Source organism: Plectropomus leopardus, chromosome 16 (assembly GCF_008729295.1).
Source record: "Plectropomus leopardus isolate mb chromosome 16, YSFRI_Pleo_2.0, whole genome shotgun sequence".
Taxonomy (NCBI): domain Eukaryota; kingdom Metazoa; phylum Chordata; class Actinopteri; order Perciformes; family Serranidae; genus Plectropomus; species Plectropomus leopardus.
The window spans coordinates 20,188,956-20,210,549 of record NC_056478.1 but is presented as its reverse complement, the minus strand read 5'-3'; the positions used below and the strand labels follow the sequence as shown (position 1 = coordinate 20,210,549).

The following is a 21,594-nucleotide window of genomic DNA, read 5'->3' as shown; positions in this document are numbered from 1 at the left end:
GTGTGGAGGGGGGGGGGGGGGCTGAGTGGATATCAGGGGGGGGGGGGGTCATTTAGGGTTGGGGGGGGGGGGGGGGGGGGAGGGGGTATGAGGGGTCTGAGATAGGGGATGTCGGGGGGGGGACCTGGGGGAGGGGGGGGGGGGGGGGGGGGGGGGGGGGGGGGGGGGGAGTGCTGAGGTAGGGGGGGGGGGGTTTGACGGGGAGGGGGGGAACCTTTGGGTGGGGGGTGGGGGGTGGGGGGGGAGTGGGGGTAAACGGGGGGGGGGGCGCAGGATCTGGGGGAGAAAGAGGGGTGGTGTGGGGGCTTAATAAACGGGGGAAGAGGGGAGTTGGATGAGGGGGGCTACATTGAGACACTGGGTAGGTCTAGAGTAGGAGGTTAGCATCGGCGTATGGGTGGGGGGGGGGGGGGGGGGCGTGGCGGGGTAGGTCATTGGGGGTGGGGGCTGGTATGATTGGGGGGGGGGGGGGGAGGGGGGGTGGGGTGGCGGGGGGAGGGTGAGGGCGACAGACGGGTGGGGGCGGGGTCGTGGGGGAGGGGGGGCAGTTTTTTGGGGGGGGGGGGTGGCGGCGGGGGGGGGGGTGGGTAGGTGGGGGGGGGGCTGGGAGTGACACGTGTGGGGGATGGTGGGGTTGAGGTGGTGGCGGGAGAGGGGCTGGGGGGGGGACATGGAGTCACACATGGGGGGGGGGGGTTACAGGTGGGGGGGGGGGGGGGGGGGCGGGGGGGCGGGGAGGTATACACAGGGTGACAAACAGGGTGGGGGGTGGGCGGGGTCGGGGGCGTCGGGCTTGGAGATAGGTGGGGAGGGGGGGGGGTGGGGGGAGGGGGTGGTGGGGGGGGGTGGGGCAGTGTGGGGCTGGGGGGGGGGGGGGGCGGCGGACGGGTGGGGGGTGGGGGGGTGAGTGGGCGGGGGGGGGGGGGGTGGGGGGATGTTTGGGGTTGTATGAGGGTGTGGGGTAGTGGGGGGGGGATATTCGTGGTGCGAGGATCATGGGGGGGTGGGGGGTTGGAACGGGGGGGTCAGGGGTGAGACGTACGGGGAGGGAGGGGGGGCGAATGTTTGGGATAGGGGGGGGGGGTTGGGGGGTGGGGGGTGCGGGGTGTGGGGGAGGGGTTACACGAAGGTGGCGGGGGGTGGGGGGGGTGGGGGGGGGGGATGTGGTCACTCACAAGTGGGTATGGGGGATAGGGGTGCGGGGGGGAGGAGTTAGGGTGGGATGCGGTGGGGGGGGGGGGGGGGGGGTCAGGCGGGGGGGGGGGGGGGGTGGTAGGAGGGGGGGGGGCCGAGGGTTGAGAGGGGGGGTGGTGGGGGTACGCAGGTCGGAGGGGGGGGGGGGGCAGGCTATGAAGTTTAGAGTAACTGGACTGATGGGGAAATGGAAACGGTGGCGGGGGGGGGGGGTGGGTGGGGGGGGGTGGGTTTGGGAGAGGGGGGAGGGGGTGGGGGCGGGGGTGTAGGGGGGGGGGCGGGCGGGGGGGGGGGGGGGTGGGGTTGGGGGGGGGGTGGGGTCAGGTGAACGGGCCTGTGGGGGTGGGGAGGAGGGTGATGGTTTGGGGTGTAGAGTAGGATGGGGATTGTGGGGAGGGGGGGTGGGGTGTACAGGGTAGCAGCTCGGGAGTAGGGGGGGGGGGGGGGGCGATGGAGGTCGGGGGGGTGAGTGGGGGGGGGGGGTATGGGAGGGTGAGGAGGGACGATGGGGGTTCTTGTTCTGTTATGGGGGGGGGTGGGGGTGGGGGGGCAATATGGGGCGTAGTGCACAGGGGGGGAGGGAGTGGGGGGGGGGGGGGGGGGGGCGGGGGGAGAAGACTTGGGGGGCTGGGGGGTGGGGGGGGGGGGGGGTGCGCGGGGGGGGGGGGGGGTGGGGGACATGGGCGTTTTGGAGTAGGGTAGGGGAGGGGGTAGTGAATGTGAGCGGGGGGGGTACTAATAAGGGGGGGGGTAGGGGGGTGATAACTGGGGGGGGGTATGGATAACAGTGATCTGGGGGTGGAGGGGGGGTGTGGCGGGTAGGGTGACCACACAGTGAGTGGGAGGGGTGGGGGTTGAAGGGGGGGGGGGGGGTGATAGCGAGGTGTGATATGGAGGAAGACATGTTGTGGTCATGGCACACATGGGGGGGGGGGGGCGTTCAGGACAATGTAGGTGAGGGGGGGGTCTGGGGGGTGAGGTTGCGGACATGGTGGGGGGGGGGTGTGGTGGGTGAACACGGGGGGTGTGAGCGCAGGGGGGGGTGGGGGGGGGTGAGAGGGGGGGCTAGTCATGACTTCATATTATAAGTTTAATCTCTATAGAATCTTGCGGGTTATCGTAGGGGGGGGGTAAGTGGCCTTGACTGGGGGGTGAATGGCGTGGCTGGGTGGGGGGTGGGGTTGATGGGGGGGCTACGTGCACATGGGGTTGGGACTGGGCGGTTGGTGGGAGGGGGTGGTGGGGGGAGGGGAGTACAGTGGGGATGGATGAGGGCGCGGGGACTAAGGGGGGGGGGGGGGGGGGGGTGGGGGGGGGGGGTGGGGGGGGGGGGGGGGGGGGTTGGTGCAAGCGTGATTAGAGGAGACTGTGTGGGGGGGGGGGAGGGGGGTGGGGCTGGGGGGGGGGTAGGGGGGTAATGCGGGGTTAGTGATATGCGTGTGGGCGTAGGGGGGTGGGGTGGGCCGCTTGGGCGCGGGGGAGGGGGATGGGTTTTTTGGTTGGGGCGGGATTAATGGGGGGGGGTAGCGGTGGGGGGGGAGTCGGGAGCTGTGGATTGTATGGGGGTTGGAGGGATGAGGTGGGGGGGATTGGGGGTGGGGAGCGGGGATCACGGTTTGGGGGGGGTGGGTAGGGGGGGGGGGTGGTGTTATTTCGGGGGTGTGGGGTGAGTACTTGGTTAACTATTCTTGGGGGTGGGGGGGGGAGGGGTTTGGCTTGGGGGGGGTGGTGTGGGGTGGACGGGGGCTAGGGGGGGGGGGGTCAGAGGGGGGATGCGAGCGGGCATTAGAGAGGTACAGGGGGTTAGTCACAGTTGCACAGTGGAGTGGGGGGCGGGGGGGGGGGCATTGGGGGATAGAGAGTGGTGCGCTGGGGGGGGGGGGGGCAGAAGATCGGAGTGGTGGTCTTACTATGAGGTGTGGGGGTGAGTGGGGGGGGGGCGGGGGATGTGGACATAGGGGACATGGTGGTGGGGGGCAAGTTTGGGGGGGGGGTGGCTAGGGGGGGGGGGGGGGGGGAGGGTGGTGGGGGGGGTTGGGGGGGGGGGGGGGGGGTGGGGGTGTGGGGGGGGATTGGGGGGGGGGGGGGGGGGGGGGGGGGTGGGGGGGGGGGGGCGCTGTTTGATGGGGTGGTGGGGTGTAGGGGGGGCGTGGGGGGGGGGGGGGGGGTGGTGGGTGTATGGAAATAAACGGGTCGAGGGGATACATCAGGGGGGGGTGGGGGGGGGGTGGTGGGGGGTGGGTGTGGATGGGGGTGTGTGAGTGAAGGATTGGTTAAGTTGTTTCAGGGGGGTGGGTCGAGCGGGGGGGGTCGGCACACTGGGGGGGTGGGGTAGATGAGGGAGTGCGGTGGTCGATCGGGGGGGGTGGATGGGTTAGTACTTGACAAGGTGGTAAGACATGGTGTGAAGGTGTGAGTTTGGGGTGACTGTGAGTCTGGGGTGGGGGGGGGTGGGGGGGGGGGGGGTGACAACAATCAACTATCTACGGGGGGCTATATGGCAAGGTCACGGTGGAGTGGCGGTGTGAGTCGCGGGCTGTGAATCAGGGGCGCGTGAGGGGCGGGGGGGGGTGGCAGCGTTGGTTATGGTTGGGGTCACATTTGTGCGGGGGGGGGAGAGGGGTGGCGGGAGGTAAGTGGGGGGGGGTGAGGTATGGGGGGGGGCGCGGGGGTGCACATGCGGGGGGGGGCAAGGGTGGGGGGGGTGGGGGGGGGGCTGTACTGGGGGGGGTGAGCGGGGGGGGCGTCTGAAGATTGAAGTAGGGGGGGGGAGGGGGATGGGTGGTTGGGGGGAGGGGGAGGGGGGTGTGGGGGGAGGTGTGTAGGGTGGGGGGGGGGGGGGGGGGAGGGGGGGGGGGGGGGGGGGGGGGGGGGGAGGGGTGTGGGGGGGGGGGGGTGGGGGGTTTGGTTCAGTATGACGGGGGGGGGGGTAAATTGGGGGGGGGGGGGGGGGGGGGGGGGGGGGGGGGGGGGGGGGGGGGGGACTGTGAGGGGGGGGGGGGGGGGATCGGGGGGGGGGGTATATGTGCGGGGGGGGGGGTGGACATCTACACAGGGGGGTGTGGGGGGGGGGAGGGGGACAGGGGGGGTCACGGTGGGTGTCATAGGGGGGGGAGAGGGGGGGGGGGAGGGGGGGGGGGGGGGTAGGTAGGGGTGGATGAGGGGGGTTGGGGGGTAGGGGAGTGGGGGGGGGGGGGTTGGGGGGGGTAGCGAGGGGGTACTGGGGGGGTATCCAAACTGGGGTGATTCATAGGGGGGGGGGGGGGGGGTGTCGATGGGTTACACATTTATGTACTTGGGGTGAGGGTGTGGTTGGTGGGGGGGGGGGGGGGCGGGGATAATGGAGGGGGGGTTTGGCGGGGGGGTGTGGTGGCGTGGTGGGGGGGATGCGGGGGGTGGGGACTGGGGGACGTGTGGTGGGGGGGTGGGGGGGGGGTGGGGTGGGGGGGGGGCGGGGGTGGGGGGGGGAGGGGAGTTGTTTCTGGGTCATGATTAGGGGGGTGGTATTGGTATCGTCGGTGGGGGTGGGGGGGGGGGGTTGATGGGGGGGGGGAGGGGGGGTGGGGGGGGATGATGGGTGGAGGTGGGGGGGGGGGGGGGTATTTGGGGGGGGGTGGGGGGGGGGGGGGTGAGGAGGGGGCGTGGGGGGGGTGGAGACTCGGGGGGGGGGGGTGAGAGGGGGTGAGTGGGTCAGTCACAAGGTATGACACGGGGTGGGGGGGAGCTTTGGGGGAGGGGTGAGCGGGGGGGGTATGTTTTTTTGGGAGGGGGGGGGGCAGGGGGGGGGGGGGGGGGGAAGTTGGCGGGGGTTGGGGGTGGTGTGGGCGTGGCGACATGGGGTTATGGGGGGGGGGGTTTGCTGGGGGCAACACATGGGGTGGGGGTCGGGGTAGTTCACACAGTAAATTTGAGGGGGGTGAGGGGGGGGGATTGGGGGGGGCGGGGAGGTCGGATGGGGGCGGGGGGGCGGGGTGACGGGGTGGGGGTCAACAGTAAGACAGGGGGTAGTGGGGGGGTTGGGGGAGGGGGGGGGGGGTAGGGGTGGGGGCTTATAGAGGGGGGGGAGGGGGTGTAGGGGTGGTTGGGGGGGGGGGGGGGGGGGGGGGGGGGTTGGGGTTATGGGGTGTGGGGGGAGGTGGGGGGTGTGGGTGGTCGGGAGGGGTGGTATAGGCGGGGCGGTGGGGGGGGGTGAGGGGTGACCGGGGGGGAGGGGGGGTGGGGGGGGGGGGGGACGGGGTTTGGGGGAGATGGGATCTGAGGGGGGGGGGTCTGGGTCATGTTGGGGATGAGAGGCGGTGTAGGTGTGACGGTTGGGGATGCGGGTGGGGGGGGAGGTGGGGGTGAGGGGGGGGCATGGGTTACGTGGGGGAGGGGAGTAGTGGCGGCGTGGGATGTGTAAGTGGACGGGGGGGGGGGGTTTTTTAGGTGGCACGGTCTGGGGGGGTATAGGGATCAGAGGGGTGGGGTGGGGGGGTTTTATGGGGGGGTGGGGGGCGGGGTGGGGGGCATGCAGGGGGGCGGGGGGGGAGTAGACGGGGGGGTTGGGGATGTGGGGGGACACACGGGGTAGGGGGGGGCGGAGGGGCGGGGTGATGGGGTGGAGGTGGGGGGGGGGGGGTGGGGGGGCGGGGGGAGGGGGGATGGGCAGGTGGGACGGACGGGGGGAGTGGGTGAGGGCTGGGATTGGATGGGAGGGGGTGGGGGGGGGGAAAGGGGGGGGGGGGGGGGGGGGGGGGGGGGGGGGGGAGGGGGGGGGGGGGGGGGGGGGGGGGTGAAAGGGGGGGTGGAGTTGGGTGGGGGGGGGGGGGGGGGCGAGGGGGGGGGGAGGGGGGGGGGGGGGGGGGGGTAGGTGGGTTGGTGGGGGGGGGGGTGGGGGGGTGGTGGGGGGGGGTGGTAGTGGGACTGGGGGGATGGGTGGGTTGTGGGAATGTGGGGGTGATTGGGGGGGGGGGGGGAGGGGAGGGGTGGGGTGGGGGGTAAGTGGGTGGGGGGGCGGGGGGGGGGTGATAGGTGTGAGTGGTGGGGGATGGGGATGGGGGAGGGGTGGACTGATATGGAGGGGGGGGGGGTGAGAGGGGGGGTGGGGGGGGGGGAGGGGGGGGGGGTGGGGCGGGGAGGGTCGGGGGGGTGGGGGGGGAGTGGGGGGGGGAGGGGGGGGGGGGTGGAGTAGGGGGGTATGGGGGGGGGGTGGGGGGATGGGGGGGGGGGTTGAGAGTGGGAGGCAGGGGGGGGTACGGTGGTGGGGTGGGTTCGGGAGGGGGGGCGGGTGAATTGGGAGGCGGGGGGTCTGGGGGGGGGGGGAGGTGGGGGGGGGGGGGATCCGGGGGGGGTGGGGGGGGGTAGGGGGGGGGGGGGGGAGGGTGGGGGGGGGTGGGGGGGTGGTGGGGTGGGGGGGGGGGGGGCGGGGGGGTGGGGGGTTGGCGGGGGGGGGGTGGGAGGGGGTGGGGGGGGGGGGGTGAGGAGGTGGGGACGGGGGAGGGTGGGGGGGGGTTTCGGGGGGGGTGGGGGGGGGGGGGGGGGGGGTTGGGGGGGGGTGGGCAGGGGGGGGGGGGGAGGGGCGAGGGGGTGGGGAAGGGGTGGGGGGGGAGGGGGTGGGGGTGGTTGGGGGGGGGGTGAGGGGGTGGGTGGGGGGGAGGGGGTTCGGGTTGGTGAGGAAAGGTGGGGGGGTGGGTGGGGGGGGGGAGGGGGGGGGGGGGTTGGGGGGGGGTGGGGGCGGGGGGGCGAGTGGGGGGGGGGTGGGGTGAGGGGGGGGGGGAAGGGGAGGGGGGAACAGGCTGGGGGGGGGGGGGGGGAGGGGGGAACTGGGGAGGGCGGGTGAGGGGTGGGTGGGGGGGGGTGGGGGGGAGGGGGCGGGGGGGGGGGGGGGGGGGGGGGGGGGGTGGGGGGGGGGGGGGTAGTTGGGGGGTGGACGAGGTGGGGGGGGGGGGGGAGTGGAGGGATGGGGAGGGGGAAGGCAGTGGGGGGGGGGATGTGGGGGGGGGGGGGATAGGGGGGTGGGGGGGGGGGGGGGGACGGGGGGGGAGGGGGGAGGGATGGGGTACGGGGGGAGGTGTGGGGGGGGGGGGGGGTGGGGGGGGTGGTGGGGTGGGGAGGAGTGGGTATGGGTGGGGGGAGGGGGGGGCGAGGGGGGGTGGGGGGGGGGGTTGGGGTGGGGGGGGGTGGGGGGAAAGGGGGGGGCGGGGGGGGTGAAGGGGGGTGCTGGGGGGGGGGGGTGATGGGGGGCGGGGGGGGTGGGGGGGATGGCTAGGGGGGGTGGGGGAGGGGGTGGGGGGATGGGGGGGGAAGGAGGTTGTGGCGGGGAGGCGAGTGGGGGGGGTGGAGGGGGGGGGGGGGGTGGGGGGGTTAAAGGGGGGGATGTGCAATGGGGGGCGTAGGGGGGGGGGGGGGGGGGGGGGGGGGTCAGGCGGGGGTGGGGTGGGCGGTGGGGGGGGTGGGGGTGGGGGTGGGGGGGGGGGGAGGGGGGGAGGGTGGGGAAGGGAGTTGGGGGGGGGGGGTGGGGTGGGGTTGGCGGGGGGGGTGGGGGGGGCGGGGGGGGGGGGAGATGGGGGGCGGGGGGGGTGGGTGGGGGGGGGGGGGGGGAGTGTGGGCGTGGGGGGTGGGGTGGGGGGGGGGGGGGGGTGGGGGCGGGGGGGGCAGAATGGGGGGGGTGGGCGGGTGGGGGGGTTGGTAGGGGGTCGGGGGGGGGGTGGGGGGGGTGGGGGGAGGGGGGGGGGTGGGGGTGGGGGGGTGGAGGAGGGGGTTAGGGGGGGGTTGGGGGGGGGGGTGTGGGGAGTTGCCGGGGGGGGGGGATGAGGGGGGGGGGGGGGATTGGGGGGGGGTTTTTTGGGGGTGGGGGGGGAGGGGGGGGGGTGGGGGTAGGATTGGGGGGGGGGGGGGGGGGTTGGGGTAGGGGGGGGGGGGGTGGGCGGACGGTGGGGTTGGGGTGGGGGGCCTGGGGAGGGGGGTGGGAGGGGGGTTTTTGGGGGGGGATGGGGGGGGGGGGATGGGGGTTAGGTGATGGTTGGGGGGGGGGGGGGAGGTGGGGGGGGGGGGATGGTGGGGGGGCTGGGGTGGGGAGGCGGCAGGTGGGGTGGGGGGGGGGGGGGGGGGGGGGGGGGGGGTTTGGGTGTGGGGGGGGGGGGGGGGGTAGGGGGGGGGGGGGGGGGGGGAAGCGGGGGTGTTGGAGGGGTAGTGGGGGGGGGGGGGGGTGTGGGGGGGGGTCAGGGGGGGGGGGGGGGGGGGGTGGGGGGATGTGGGTGGGGGGGGGGGGGGGGTGGGGGTGGGGGGGAATGGGGGGGGTTGGGGGCTGGGGGGTGGGTGATTGGTGGGGTGAGGGTTGGGGGGGGGGGGGGGTGGGGGGGAGGTAGGTAGCATAGGTGGCACTTGTGTGGGGTGGTGGTGGTGGGGGGTGGGGGTTGAGAGTGCGGAGGTGGGTGGGTTTTGACTGGGAGGGTGGTGGGTTGGGGTGAGACTGGGTGGTTTGTAGGGGGTTGTGGGGCGTGGGGTTGGGATGGTGTGTGGGGTGGGAGGGGAGGGGGGTGGTGGGTGTAAGGGTGGGCGAGTGCAGGGTGCAAGGAGGGTGATGATTTGGCGTGGGGGTGGCGTGTGGGGGGGTGTTGGTGGGGTGGGGTGTGGGTTTGGTGGGTGAGGGGTGGATGTGAGGTGGGGGGTGGTGGTAAAGCGTGGGGTGATTGGGGGGGTGGGGTTAGGGAGTGGTGGGGGTGGGTGGGTTTGGGAGTGTGGTAGGCGGGGGTGTTTTGGGGGGCGTTGGTGGGTAGTGGGTACAGGGTGGGTGTAGGGGGGGTGGGTAATAGATGTGGTGGCTTGGGGGTGGGGTGGGGGTGGGGGGGAGCGAGGTGGGTCTTTCTTGCACCGATGGAGGGTAAGGGGGTGGCAGATGGAGGGTGGTGGGCGGGGGAGGGGGGGAGGGTGGGGGGGCGGTTGGGGGTGTGGAGGGGGGGTGAGGTAGGGGGTGGGAGAGGGGTGGGACAGTGTGTGGTGGGGTTGGTTGGAGGGGGTGGGGAGGGGGGTCACATGTTGTTGGGGAGGGGTGGGTGGGGGTGTGTGTTTGAGTGGGCGCGGGGGAGGTGGGGGGGGGTCTGAGGGGCGGTGGAGTGGGGGGGGTGGGGTATGAGAGGGGGGGGGGGGGAGGTGGGGTGGTGACAATGGGGGGGGGGTGGGTTGGTGAGAGGTGGAGGGGGGGTGGGGATGGGGGAGGGGGTTGGGGTATCAGGTGTGGGTGGGGGGGGTGAGGGGTGGGTTGGGTGGGGTGAGAGGTGGGGGGAGGGGGGTTGCGGGGGGGGGGGGGGGGTGGGGGGGGGATGGGGGTGGGGGGGTTGTTGGGGTGGGGGAGTGCGGGAGGTGGCGATTGGTTTGTTTGGGGGTGTGGAGGGGTCGGTTTTTTTAAACTGAGGGGTTTTGGGAGGGGGGTGCAAAGGAGGGTAGTAGGGGTGGGGTGCGTTACTGGCGTTGGTGGTGGGGTAAGTGAGGTGAGCAGAGGCCGGGGGGGTGTCGTGGGGGGTGGCTCGGTAGGTTCGCATGGGGTGGGTTCTTAGCAGTGTCAAAGGGGGGGGGGCGGGGGTGGTGGGGGGAAGTTAGGTAGAGTGGAGGCGGTGGGCTGGGGCGTATATTGGCGGGGGTTCGTGTGGTGTGGGGGGGGGGTGGGATTGGGGGGGGTTGGGGATGGTGGTGGGGGGGAAGGGCAGTTGGTTGGTGGGGGAGAGGGTGGGGTGGTTAGCAGGGTGCGCTTGGGGGGGACAGGGGGTGGGGGGTGGGTGACTCTTTTCATGGAGGTCTCTTGGGGGGTAGGGGGGGGTGGTGGGGGGGGGTTTGGGCGGTTTGCGGTGGTTTGGGGAGGCTATTGGGGGGGGTTTGAGTGGGGGGGGGATGGGAGGGGTAGTGTTGAGGGGGGAGTGTGGAGGGTTATTCGGTATAGAGCTGGGAGTGGGGGGGTGGGGTGGTTTTTGGTTCGGCCGGGGGTTTGCTCATGGGATGGGATAGGTGGGTGGCAGGAGTGGGGGAGAGGGGTTCATTGGGTGGTTGTACAACGATGAGCGTGGGGGGTATTGGTGGGAAGGACAGTGGTATGGGGGTGTGGGGGGCGAGTGGGGGCATGGGGTGTAGTGTGGGGGGGGGTGGTTTGGGCGGAGTGGGGGAGTGGGGGGCGGGGGGTTTGGATGAGGTTGGTTGTTGGGGTGTCGAGGGGGCGGGGGGTGGGTGGTGGGCATGGGGGTGGGTGTTGTGGGGGGGGGGGGTTGGGGTGGTGGGGGGGGTGGGGTGGGGGGTGGTTTTGGGGGGGGGGTGAGTGGGGTGGGGGGGGGGGGTTTGGGTGGGGGTTGTGGTGGTTGGGGGGGGTAGGGGGGTTGGGGGGGGGGGGGACTGGGGGTTTGTGGGGGGTGGGGGGGGTGGTTGGTGGGTGTGGGGGGTGGGGGGTGGGTATGGGTGGTGGTATTGGGGGGAGGGGGGGGGGGGTGGGGGGGGGGGGGGGGTGTGGGGGGTGGGGGGGGGGAGGGGGTTTGGGGGGTGGGGGTGGGGGGGGGGGGGGGTGGGGGTTGGTGGGTGGGGGTTTTTATTGGGGGTGGTTTGCTTGGGGGGGAGTTCAAGACTAGGGAGATGTGGGGGGGGGGGATGGTTGGGGGTGGGGGTGGAGGGTTGGGGGTGGCAGGGTGGGGTGGGGCGGTGGGGGGGGGGGGGGGTGGGGGGGGTGGGGGGGGGGGGGGGGACAGAGGTGGGGGGGGGGGGGGATGGGGGGGGGGGGGGGTTGGGGGGGGTGGGGGGGGGGGGAGGAAGGGTTGGGGAGGGGTGGTGGACGGGGGAGTGGGGGGGGGGGCATGGGGGTGGTTGACTGGGATCTGTGGGATGGGGGGGGGTGGGGGGGAGATGGGTGGGGGGGGGTGGTGGGATGGGGGGGGGGGGGTTGGGGGGGGTGGGGGTGTGAAAAGGGGGGGGGGGGGGGGTATGGGGGGCGGGGGGGGATGGGTTGCGGGCCAAGGGTTAGATGGGGGGGATGGGGGGGCGGGGGGGGTGGGGGGTGATGGGGGGGGAAGGGGGTGTGGGGCGGGATGTAAGGGGGGGTGGGGGGGGATTCGGGTGGGAGGGGTGGGGGGTGGGGGTTGTTGGCGGGGGGGGGGTAGGGGGGATGGTGAGGGGGCAGAATAGGGGGGGATGTGGAGGGGGGCGTGAGTGGTAGGCAGGGGGGGGGGTAGGGGGGGGGCGGGGTGGCACAGGGGTGATTGGGGAGGGGGGTGGGGGGGTGGGTTGGGGTGGGTATGCGGATGGGGGGTGGGGGTGGACGTGAGGAGAATAAAAGGTCACTGTAGGGGGGGGGGGTTGTGGGGGAGGGTCAGGGGAGGGGGGGATGATCAATGGTAACAGTGGGGGTTGTAGTGCTTGGGGTGGGTGGGGTGGGGGAGGGGGGGGGTGTGGGGGTAGCCGTGGGGATGCACGGGAGAGGAGGGAGCTGGTAGGGGGGCTAGGGGGGGGGGGGGGTTGAGGGGGGTAGAGGGGGGAGTGGGAAGGGGGGGTGAGGGGGGCGGGGGGGGTGGCGGGGGGGGGGGGGGGGGGGTGGATGGGGGTGGTGGGGGGGGGGTGGGGGGGGGGGGGGGGGGGGGGGGGGGGGGTGGGGGGGGGGGGAAGGGTACGGGGGGGGGTGGGGGGGGGCGGGGCGGGGGGGAGGCGAGGTAGGGGGGGTGGGGGGGGAGGGGTGGGGGGGGTGGGGGTGGGGGGGGGGGGTGATGGGGGGGGGGGGGGGGGGGGTAGGGGGGGGAGGGGAGGTTGGGGAGTGGGTGGGGGGCACAGGAGTTGACGTGGGGGGGGGGGGGGGTGAGAATCACAATGAGGGGGGGGGGGGTGTGGCAGGGGGGGGGGGTGGGGGGGGGGAGGGGGGGGGGGGGGGTGGGGGGGGGGGGGAGGTGGAATAAAGTAAGGGAGGGGGGGGGGGGGGGGGGGGGGGGGGCTTGGTGGGGCAGTGGGGGAGGGGGGGGTGGGAGGGTAGGGTTGGGGGGGGGGGGGTGTGGTGGGTAATTGGGGGGGGGGGGGGGGGGTGGGGTGGGGGGGTGGGGGGGGGGGTGGGGGGGAGGTGGTTAGGGGAGTGACGAGAGTGGGGGTTGGGGGGAGGGGGGGGGGGTTGAGGGTGGGGAGAGTGGGGGTGGGTACATTAATGGTAGGTGTAGGAGGGGTGGGGGATTGGGGGGGGGGGCGGGGGGGGGGGGGGGGGTGGGGGGGGAGTGGTGGGGGGCATTGGTGTGGGGGGGGGGGGGGGGGGGGGGTGGTGTCGGGGGGTGGGGGGTGGGGGGGGTGGCGGGGGAGGGTCGGGGGGTGGGGGGGAACGTTTGAGCGGGGGGTAGGGTGGGAAAGGGGGGTTAGGGGGGGTGGGGAGGGGGGGGGGGGGGGTGGAGGGGGGGTTGGTTGGGGGGGGGGGGTGGGGGGGGTGGGGGGTGGTTGGTGGTGATTTGGTGGGGGTTTGGGTGGGTGGGGGGGGGGGGGGTGTTTTAGGGGGGAGGGCCTCTGGCAACTAGATTACAGGGGGGGGTGAGGGGTTGTCGAGGGTGGGTTGGGGGGGGGGTGGTCCGGGGGGGGTTGGGTTATGGGGGGGGGGGGGTGGCGGGGGGGGGGTGGGGGGTGGGGGGGTTAGGGGAGGGGTGGGTCCTGGTTAGGAGGGGGTGGGTGTTGTGGGGGGGGGGGGGGGGGGGGTTGGTGGTGAGGATGTTGGGTGGAGAGGGGGGGTTTTGAGGGGGGTAGATTTGGTGGAGTGGTTAGGTGGAGAGAGGGGGGCAGGGAGGGGGGGAGTGGGGGGTGCCAGGGGTAGGGGGGGGGGGGGTTAGGGGGGGGGCTCGGGGATGGTGGGTTGGGTCGCAGGGGTGGGGGGGAGGGGGGGGGGGGTGTGAGTGGGTTTGTGAAAGCGAGTGGAGTTGTATCAGGTTAGGTTGGTGCCACACACTTTGGAGTAGGGGAGAGGGGGGTTTTGTGCACACTGGTCCATCAAGGTTTTGGTGGTTTTTGTGGTTTTTTCAGAGGTCATGGTGAAGGTTAATTGAGTGGGAGTGAGAGGTGACTGGGTTTAGTTGATAGGTGGTGTAGGTGAGGGGTTTTGTTTTTGACTCAGTTTGTTCTTGGGGCGTTGGGGGGGGTGGTTTTCCTGGGTGTACGTGCGGAGCGTTGGTGGTGCTATTTTTGTTTGTGGTTTTGTTTTTTGGGGTGAGTTTGGGTGTGTGTGTTTTGGTGGGGATGTGGTGTGGTGTGGGTACAGAAAGGGGTCTGGGGATTAGTGGGTTGGGGGATTAGAGTTTTGGGGTTGGGACGTGGGGTGGTTGTGGTGTTGGGTCGTGGGGGGGAGGTTGGTGGGTTGGGTGTGAGGTTGTTGGTGGGAGTTGTTTTTGTGGGTGGTTGTTTGTTGTTGGTTGGTGGGGTGTTTGGAGAGGGGGTCATGTTTGTGGTTGGTTTGGTGGGTGGGGGGTTGTTGGGTGGGGTGTTGTGGGGGGTGGGGTGTTGGGGTGGTGACGACTGGTTCTTGGGGGGTGGGGGTGGGGTGTGGGGTAGTGTTGCAGTGTTGTTGTTTATTATTTTAGCGGTTTGGTGGTGGGGGTTGGGTGGGAGTGTGCTAGAGGGGGGTCATGGGTGGTTGTTTGGGGCGTGTGTAAGGTTGGGGGTGGGGGATGGGATTTGGAGGGTGGTTTGGTTGTTTTGGGGTGTTGGGATTGAACGGGGGTTTGGGGTAGAGGGGTGGGTTGTACAGGTTGGGTTTTGGTGGGGTTAGTACAACAAACACATTATGGTTTGGGAGGGTGGGGGGGGTTGGGCTGTGGTACGGTGGTTGTGGGGGGAGGGTAATGGTTGATACATAATTTAGAGGGGTGGGGTGACTGAGAGGTAAATTTAGGAAAGGGGGGGGTTGGAGGGGTGGAAACTGGTGAGACATACATAAGGTAGGAGGGGGGTGGGAAGTGGAAAGGGGATTTGAGTATTGGGAGTTACACATAGGAAGTGATTTGGGAGTGGTTGCGCAGGGGGGTGAGGGGTGAACAGTGTTTGGGGGGGTGGGGTGGATGTTGGGGGATTGGGGTGTGGGGTGGGAGTTTAGGTCGGGGGGGGTCAAGTGAATCGGGTTTGTGGTTATTTTTTTGTGGGGTGTGGTGTGGTGGGATTGGGTTTTTGTTGGGTTTTTTATGTTTTTGTTTAATGTGAATAGTGGTGGGGTTTGTGGGGGGTGGTGGGTTATGGATATTTGGTGTTATGACATTTTTGTTGTGGGTGTGGGGTGGGGGGTGGGGTTTTTGGTTTAATATTGGTATTTTGTGGTGTGTGTTTTGATTTTTGTATTGTTTGGTGGTGGGGTGGGGGGACACAAGGTACGTTGGTATTGTGTGTGTGTTTGAGTGGGGGTGTTTGGTCAATGTTGGGGTTGGTTGTGTTGATTCAAACGTGGTGGTTAGTTTTGGTGGTTTAGTGGGTGTTTGTGTATTTAACAGTATTACGAGAGTGTTACACAATCAAGGTTAGGAAGTTATTTGGTAAGCAGTTGGTGTGTGGGTGTATTGGGTTTGTGTTAGGTTTAAGGGACAGTTTTAAACACAAACATGGTTTGAATACAAACATTGTTAAGGGGGGGGGGAGGGTTGAGGGGGTGGGGTGGGGGGGGGTTTGTCATGGTTGAATAATTTGGAAAGTTGTTGTGTTTTTGTATTGGTGGTTTGGTTTAGATGTGGTGGGTTAGGAGTACAATTTGGGTGGATGTTACAGTTGATTGGTTGGTGGACAACAGTTTTTGGTGGTTGTTGTATTGTGTTTGATAGTTGGATTTGTGGTAGTTTGGTGGTTGGTACATTTGTCAAGTTGGTTGGAGGATGGGTTTGGTTGTTTATTGATTGGGGGGTTGTTTGGACACACAGTGTGTGGGATTGTGGGTTTTTGATGTTTTGTTTGGGTTTTTTGTGTTGGGTTGTTAGTTGTGTATTGGGTGTTTAACAGTTAATGGGTGTTGGTTTTGGGGGTGTTATGTGTTAATTTGGGGTGGTGGTTGACAATGGTTGGAGCAAAATGGGTTTTTGTTGGGGGGGGTGGGTTTTTTGGTTTTTGGTTGGGGGTGGTGGTGTTAAGTTTTGTGGTGAGTAGGGTGTGACAAACACAGGGTTGGGTTGAGGTGGGGGGGTTTTATGATAGTGTGAGTTATTGTGGGTTTTGGAAGGTTGTTGGGTTGGGTTTGATGGGTTGTTTGTGTTGGTACAATTTGTTTTTGGATTTGTTTTGTTTAGCAACTTATACCATGTGGGTTTTACACGTGGTTGATTGTTTGGTTTTTTGGTGGTTGGTAGTTGGGTTGTTGTTTAGTTGTGGTAAAACAGAGTTTGGTTGAATATGGTGTTGGTGGGTTGGTTTATGCAATTTGGGGGTTGTGGGGTGGTGATTGTTGGGGGTATTTGCAAGTTTTAGTGTTTTTGGTTTTGTTGGTAGTATGAATTGTTATTACCCAAACATAGGTTGTCACAATGTGGATGGAGTGGGGTTGTATTGGGGTGTTGTGTGGGTTTTTGTTTTGGGTTGTTTGTGTTATGTTGTTGTATTAGTGGGGTATGGGTTTTGTTTGGTGGGAGGTACGTGGGGTGGTGCGTGTATGGTTTTTTTTTGTGATGTGGTAGTTTGTGTGTTTTGGGTGTTGGGGCAAACAGTGTGTGTGAGTATTTTAATAGGTATTTGTATTTGTTTATGGTTGTTGGAGTTTTAGGTTGTTGTTAATTGTGGGGGGGGTTGAGTTGGGTGGGTATTGTTTTTTTTGTTTTTTGTAAACAAGGGGTTGGGGAGTTGGGATGAATATTGTTGTGGGTGTTTGTTGGAATGTTTGTGTTGATGGGGTATGTGCAAACACATGTGAGGGGTTAGGTGTGTGTGGGGTTGATAGGGGTTTTTATTGAGGTAATGTATGTTTGTACACGATGTAGTGGTGTGTTGAGTGTTTGGGGTGGTTTGAATTTTTTGGGGCATGGGTGTGGTGGAAGGGGGGATGGGTTGGGGGGATGTTGTTGGTGGGGGGGGGGTTGGGGGGGATATTGGTGGTATGGGATTTTGGGGTGTTTGATTATGTGGTTTTGTGGGTATTGGGTTTTTTGGATTTTTTGTTAGGTAGTTTGGGTGGATTGGTTGGGGTTTTTTTGGGTGGTTTGGTTGTGTGTGAGATGGTTTATGTTGTGTTTATCAGGTTGGTGGGTTGAAGTTTGTTGGTGTGTTTTGGGATGGTTGGGTGGGGTTGGTTTGTGGAGTTTTTTTGTTATTGAAGTTCTAAGTGTTTGTAGATTATGGAGGTTTTGATGACTTTGACATGTGGGTTGGGTGGTGCGGTTTGGTGATGATGTTGTTTTAATTTAACAAACATTTTTTGCACAATTGTTATGGTGGACTAGGGGGTGTTGTTTTAAAGGTTGGGTTGTATGGTTTTGAGGGTGCGTGTATAATGGTATGTTGGTAGGGGAATGATTTTGGGAAATGGTGGTATTTTGTGACGTGGATATGGTGTCTGTGTATTTTTGAATTGTATGTTTGGTGAGTGGGTTAATTGGATTTGTTTAATGTTTTTTAGTTGTTTTTGGTGATTGTTGTTTATAGGGTATTGTGTGGTGTTGATTTTGGGTTGAGTGGATCTTTGGTTTTGTTGGGGATAGAAGATATATTTTTTATGTTAATTGGGTGTTTGATTATTGAGATGTACAAACATTTGTAAAGGGGTTGATATGTTATTTAGATGTGATGTACGTCAGGTGGGTTTTATTCCACAACGAGTGGGTGGATTTTGGTTGATGTGATAACAAAATGTTTATTTGGTTTGTTTTTTTTTTGATAAGAGATAGATTTTTTGATTAGGATGTTGATTGATGTTATTTGAGGCATGTGTTTAAGGTTATAAATGTTTTGTATTGGAATATGAGGTGGTTTTATGAAGTGTTGAGTTATGAATTATTTTAAACTGTGATGAGGTTGTTTTGGGTTTTTCATAGTTAGTATATAGTTGAGTCGAATTGTATAATCAGATTTATTTATGTTATTAGACGGAATTTTTTTTATGGGGTTTGTGGGAGTTGTTTTGAGGGGTAGGTTTATTAATGTGGATATTTGGGATGTGGTTTAATGTGGTGGGGTTTTGATTATGAGTTTGAGTGTAAATTGTATTGGGAGGAAAGAGTTATTATGAGTTTGGTTTTTTTTATTTGGTAATTAGTATTTACGTGAAACTTGGTTGAAGAGTGAATCGGTTTTATTAAATTCTGAAGATGAGGAGGGATGTTTATTGCGTTTCAGGGAAGAAGATACTGTTGTGGGTGTGATGGGATGAGATGGGACAGGGGAGGATTTAGTTGTTGATGTTAGATGGAGTGGTGGGATGTTTGGTAGTGAGACACTGGTGAGGAGACATTTATGAGTGACAACAAAGAGGGACAGTTTTTTTGATGTTGAGAATTAGTGTGGACAGAATAGACGAGTTGGTGGGTATATGAGGTAAGGATGACTGATTTGGGTTTGGGGGATGATTGGGGAGGATGAGGGAGATGTAGTTGTGAAGGCATTGTGTTGGGTTATATCTTTTGTAATTTTGTTTGTTGGTGGGGGTGTTGGTTGTGTTTTGAGGGGTGGGAGATGTTTAGTGTTTGGTTTTTAGGTGTTGGTTTATGCGTGGATCTGGTTCAGGATGTGAATAGGATTTATTTGAGTGGTAGGTGGTGTTATGTTTTTGAGGGAGATTAGAAGGACAAGGGTTGAATAGGTGAGTGGTGCAAAGGGGATTTACGTCTCAAAAGTGAGTTGAATAATATTGATTGGGTTGATTAATCACGGATTGTTTTAGCAGGAGGGTGTGAGGGATAGAATGAGTCTGTTGATGGCTGATAGGGAGGAGGTTGGAGGTAGTTTTGGAAGGAGATCTTTGTTGGTTGTACATTGATGGGTTGAATAGTGGATTGGTGGTAATAATAGGGGTGTAGTGAAAAAGGATCGGAAGAGAATGTGGATAGGGAGTTGAATTATGGAGGAGATTGGGTTAGTCCAGAGTGTACAGTGTTGATTGGTGCTCAGAGTTGTTGTTTTGTAGTATATGTTAGTAATCTGGTGGGGTTTTTGTTTAAAAGAGGATCCAACATGGGGATGTGTTATATGGGGATTGTTTGAGAGGTTATGATAGGGGTGGGTGTAGTAAAATAGGTGGTAGATTTAGCTGTATTCCGAGTGGTTTATTGAGATTTGGGTGGGTTGTGATTAGCTAGGCATCTTAGTGTGTGGGGATAGTTTGGGTTGATTTGTGCATTTTGAGGGGGAGAGTGGGGATGTTTTGTTTGTGATATTATGTGGGAAGTGTTGGGTAGTTAGTGTTGTAGGTGAGGCGTAGAATTGGATGTTGATTACTTGTGAGAGGTGTTGATATATGTGGGTTCTTAGAATGGTCAGGTGTATTATTATTGATGACTTTGTAAAGTTTGTCCTAGATTTTGGCGTGGAGTTATTGGTATAATTGGGTATTGGTGTCAGATTTGTTTCAGGTGTGTGGGGTTGTTATGGGTCTGGGACTCGCGCACATGGAATTGGTGGGGTCTGGTTGTTCCGTTTGTAGTGGGTGTTGATGGTTGATAATTGTGGTGGTAGCTTGTGGTATTTAGGGTTGTTGGGGTCTATATGAAATTATGAGGTTTGATTTGGGTGGGGTGGGATGAAGAAGAATGGAGTTTTTGGTGGTTGGGTTATTGTTTTAGTGGTTGAAGGGGGTGAGTGATTGTGATATATTCAGAGGGGGTGTTTTTGGTTGTTTGGACAGATTGGTAGGGAGTATGAGCTTTTGTTGATTGTGTGGGTTGAGGATTGTTGAGTTGAATTTTGCTGTTTTGTGGAGGATTTACCGATTTCTTTGGTTGGGTAATGGATTATTTGTGGGGCGGCGTCTACTGAGTGATGGGTAGGGTTGGAGATGTAGTGAGCCTGATTGGTTGTGGGATGGAGTGAAGTATTTTCACTGGTTGTGGAAGGTCAATTGATGGGCTGGGGGGGGGAACAGTGGTGATGTGGTTTTGTGATATGTGGGGTTGGGTTTGAGGAGTTGATGGTTGAGTCACACTGAATTGTTTGGTGTTGTTTTGTTGGGTAGGTTAAATTTCGTTGGGGTATTGATGGTAGGACAAACGAGGGTTTTCAGAGGGGTGTTTTTGTGAAATTGCTGATGTGGGTAAGTGATGGTTAGTGAGATGTTAGTTTGGGTGGTGTATATTAATGGTGTGGTCGATTGTTCATTTTTTAAGTTGTTTTTATTTGTGTGAGTGAGGGAAGTTTTGTTTTATGGGATGGTTGGGAATAATGAGTTGTTAGGGTTTTGCTGGTGTGCTGGGGGAATTGGAGGGGAGTGTTTATCTTGTTTGGATTTGGGAGAAGGTAAGTTAAGTGAGATTATGGTTTTGTCCAACAAAGGTTTATTTTTGTATAATGTAGGGTATTATTGGAGGATGTTTTTGGTTGAATTGTAGGGAGGTTTTGTAAGTTGGGTGTGGGATTTAGGTTTGTGTTTGTTGGTTGTGTGGAATGTTTGTGTAGAGATTTGTGAGGGGGGGTATAGTGTTTGACGTATGGTCTTGGAATGGGAGGTATGAGGGTGTGGGGTTTAGGGTCTTTATGTTGGGGTTGTTGATGGGTCCGAGGGAATGTAGTTTGGGTGTGGTTGTGACTGGACGTTAGCTATGGATGAATTAGGTATTTAGTGAGGTTGTAATGTGGTTTTGATTAGTTGGAGGTTGGGTGTGGGGTGATTGGGGGGAGGATGGTGGTGTATAAGGATGGGGGGGTGGGGGGTTGGTGGGAATGGTTCCATCTATTTGGGGGGGTATTGGGTTGTTATTGTGGGTGGGGTTTTATGTGTTGGGTTGGGTGGGATAGGGGTTGTATTTGTGTATTATTGATGTGGGGGGTGGGTAGGGGGTGTTTTGTTTGGTATGGGATGAGGGGAGTTTTGAAAGAGTGAGGTGGGATAAGTAGGTTGGAGGTAGTGAGATTTATAAGGGGTGATTTGATATGTGGGGGGGGGGGATGGGGGGGGGGTTTTGATATGGTAAGAGGGAGGGTGTGTGGTATGGTGGTGTGAAGTAAGTTAGGTTGATGTGTTGTGTAAATATGTTTGGGGGGTATTGTTGAGTGAATGGGATTTTTAGAGGGGTTGTGGGAGGGGTGATATTTTGTGGAAATTTGGGGTTTGGGTGGGGATTGTTATGGGGTTGTATATGGTGTGGGATATTTGGGGGGTTTGGGTTATTTTTTGGGTGGTTTTGGTAAGGGTGGGTGGAGATAGTTGGTGAGGTTTTATAGGAGTGGGGATGTTTTGGGGAGTAGTTTGAGTATAGGTGGTGGAATGATTGGATATAGATGTTGGATGGTTTAGAGTTGAATGGTATGGTTTGATTTTTTATTGGTGTTTGTTATGGGTATTTAGATGGGGGTGGGGGGTTTATGGGGTTTTTGGTGGGGTAGTGGGATTTGGGGGTGGGGGGATTGGAATGGTAGTTGTGGTGTGGGGGTGGTTTGTTGGGTTAGTTGTATGGGGGAGGATGATATTAAGGGTAAATTTTGGGGGTGGGGATGAGGGGAATTGAGTGGGGGAAATGAATTTGTATGGGGATTGTGTGTTTTTACCAATATATTTTAGGGATTCTAGGGTGGTATTTTGATTTGTTATTGGAATTGGGTTGGTTGGAGTATGGTTTGGGGTCATTTGGGACTTGGATGGGGATTTTGTTTTTTTAAGGTGAGATTGTTTTAGAAAGGGTGTCACATGGGTTGGGGTTTTTTAGTGGGGAAATTGTTGGGGTGTTGTATTGTGTAGTGTGATAGTGGTGGTGAATGTGTGGATGATATGGTGGATTGGTCACAGGGGGTTGTTAATTGGTTTTTGGTTTGTATGTTTTAGGGGATTGATTAGGAAGTCTGTTATGGAGTCCTATGAAGTTTGAATAACATCTGGAAACTGAGGGAGGGGAGTGAAGCTAGTGAGTCTGAGGACAGTACATGGTGGACAGGGTGCATTGATTAGGCGTTTTGTGAGCGGGGGTGTGTAAGATGGAATTGAAGGGTGTATATTTAGGTGACTAAAGATGAAAGGTGGGTAGAGAGGGAAGATGAAAAAAAATGTCTCTTATTGGTATGGGTACTTGAACAGGTTGTAAAAAGACGTACTGCACCAATATTGGAATGATAGGATCCCTGGTTTTTGATAGGGGGTAGGGGTTTGGAATTGTTTTTTGATGTGGTGGGTGGAAGGGTTTGACCCCCAGATTTGGGGATAGAGATTTTTAGTTTTTGGGTTCCCCGTTTTAAGTTGGTGCACCAGGGGGTCAGTTTTTTTGGGAGGTTTTGTTTGCAGCTGAAGGGGGTGAAGTGGGACCGCTAAAAGGCAGTAGAAGTTGTCGCTTA

At 62.2% G+C, this 21,594-nt stretch overlaps 2 pseudogenes; both read right to left on the bottom strand.

Annotated features, from left to right (window-relative positions):
• LOC121955863 overlaps positions 1-6,689 on the bottom strand; it is a 7,901-nt pseudogene extending 1,212 nt beyond the window's left edge.
• Positions 6,690-6,975: 286 nt separating this feature from the next.
• Positions 6,976-13,599, bottom strand: LOC121955862 (annotated as a pseudogene).
• Positions 13,600-21,594: the final 7,995 nt, after the last annotated feature.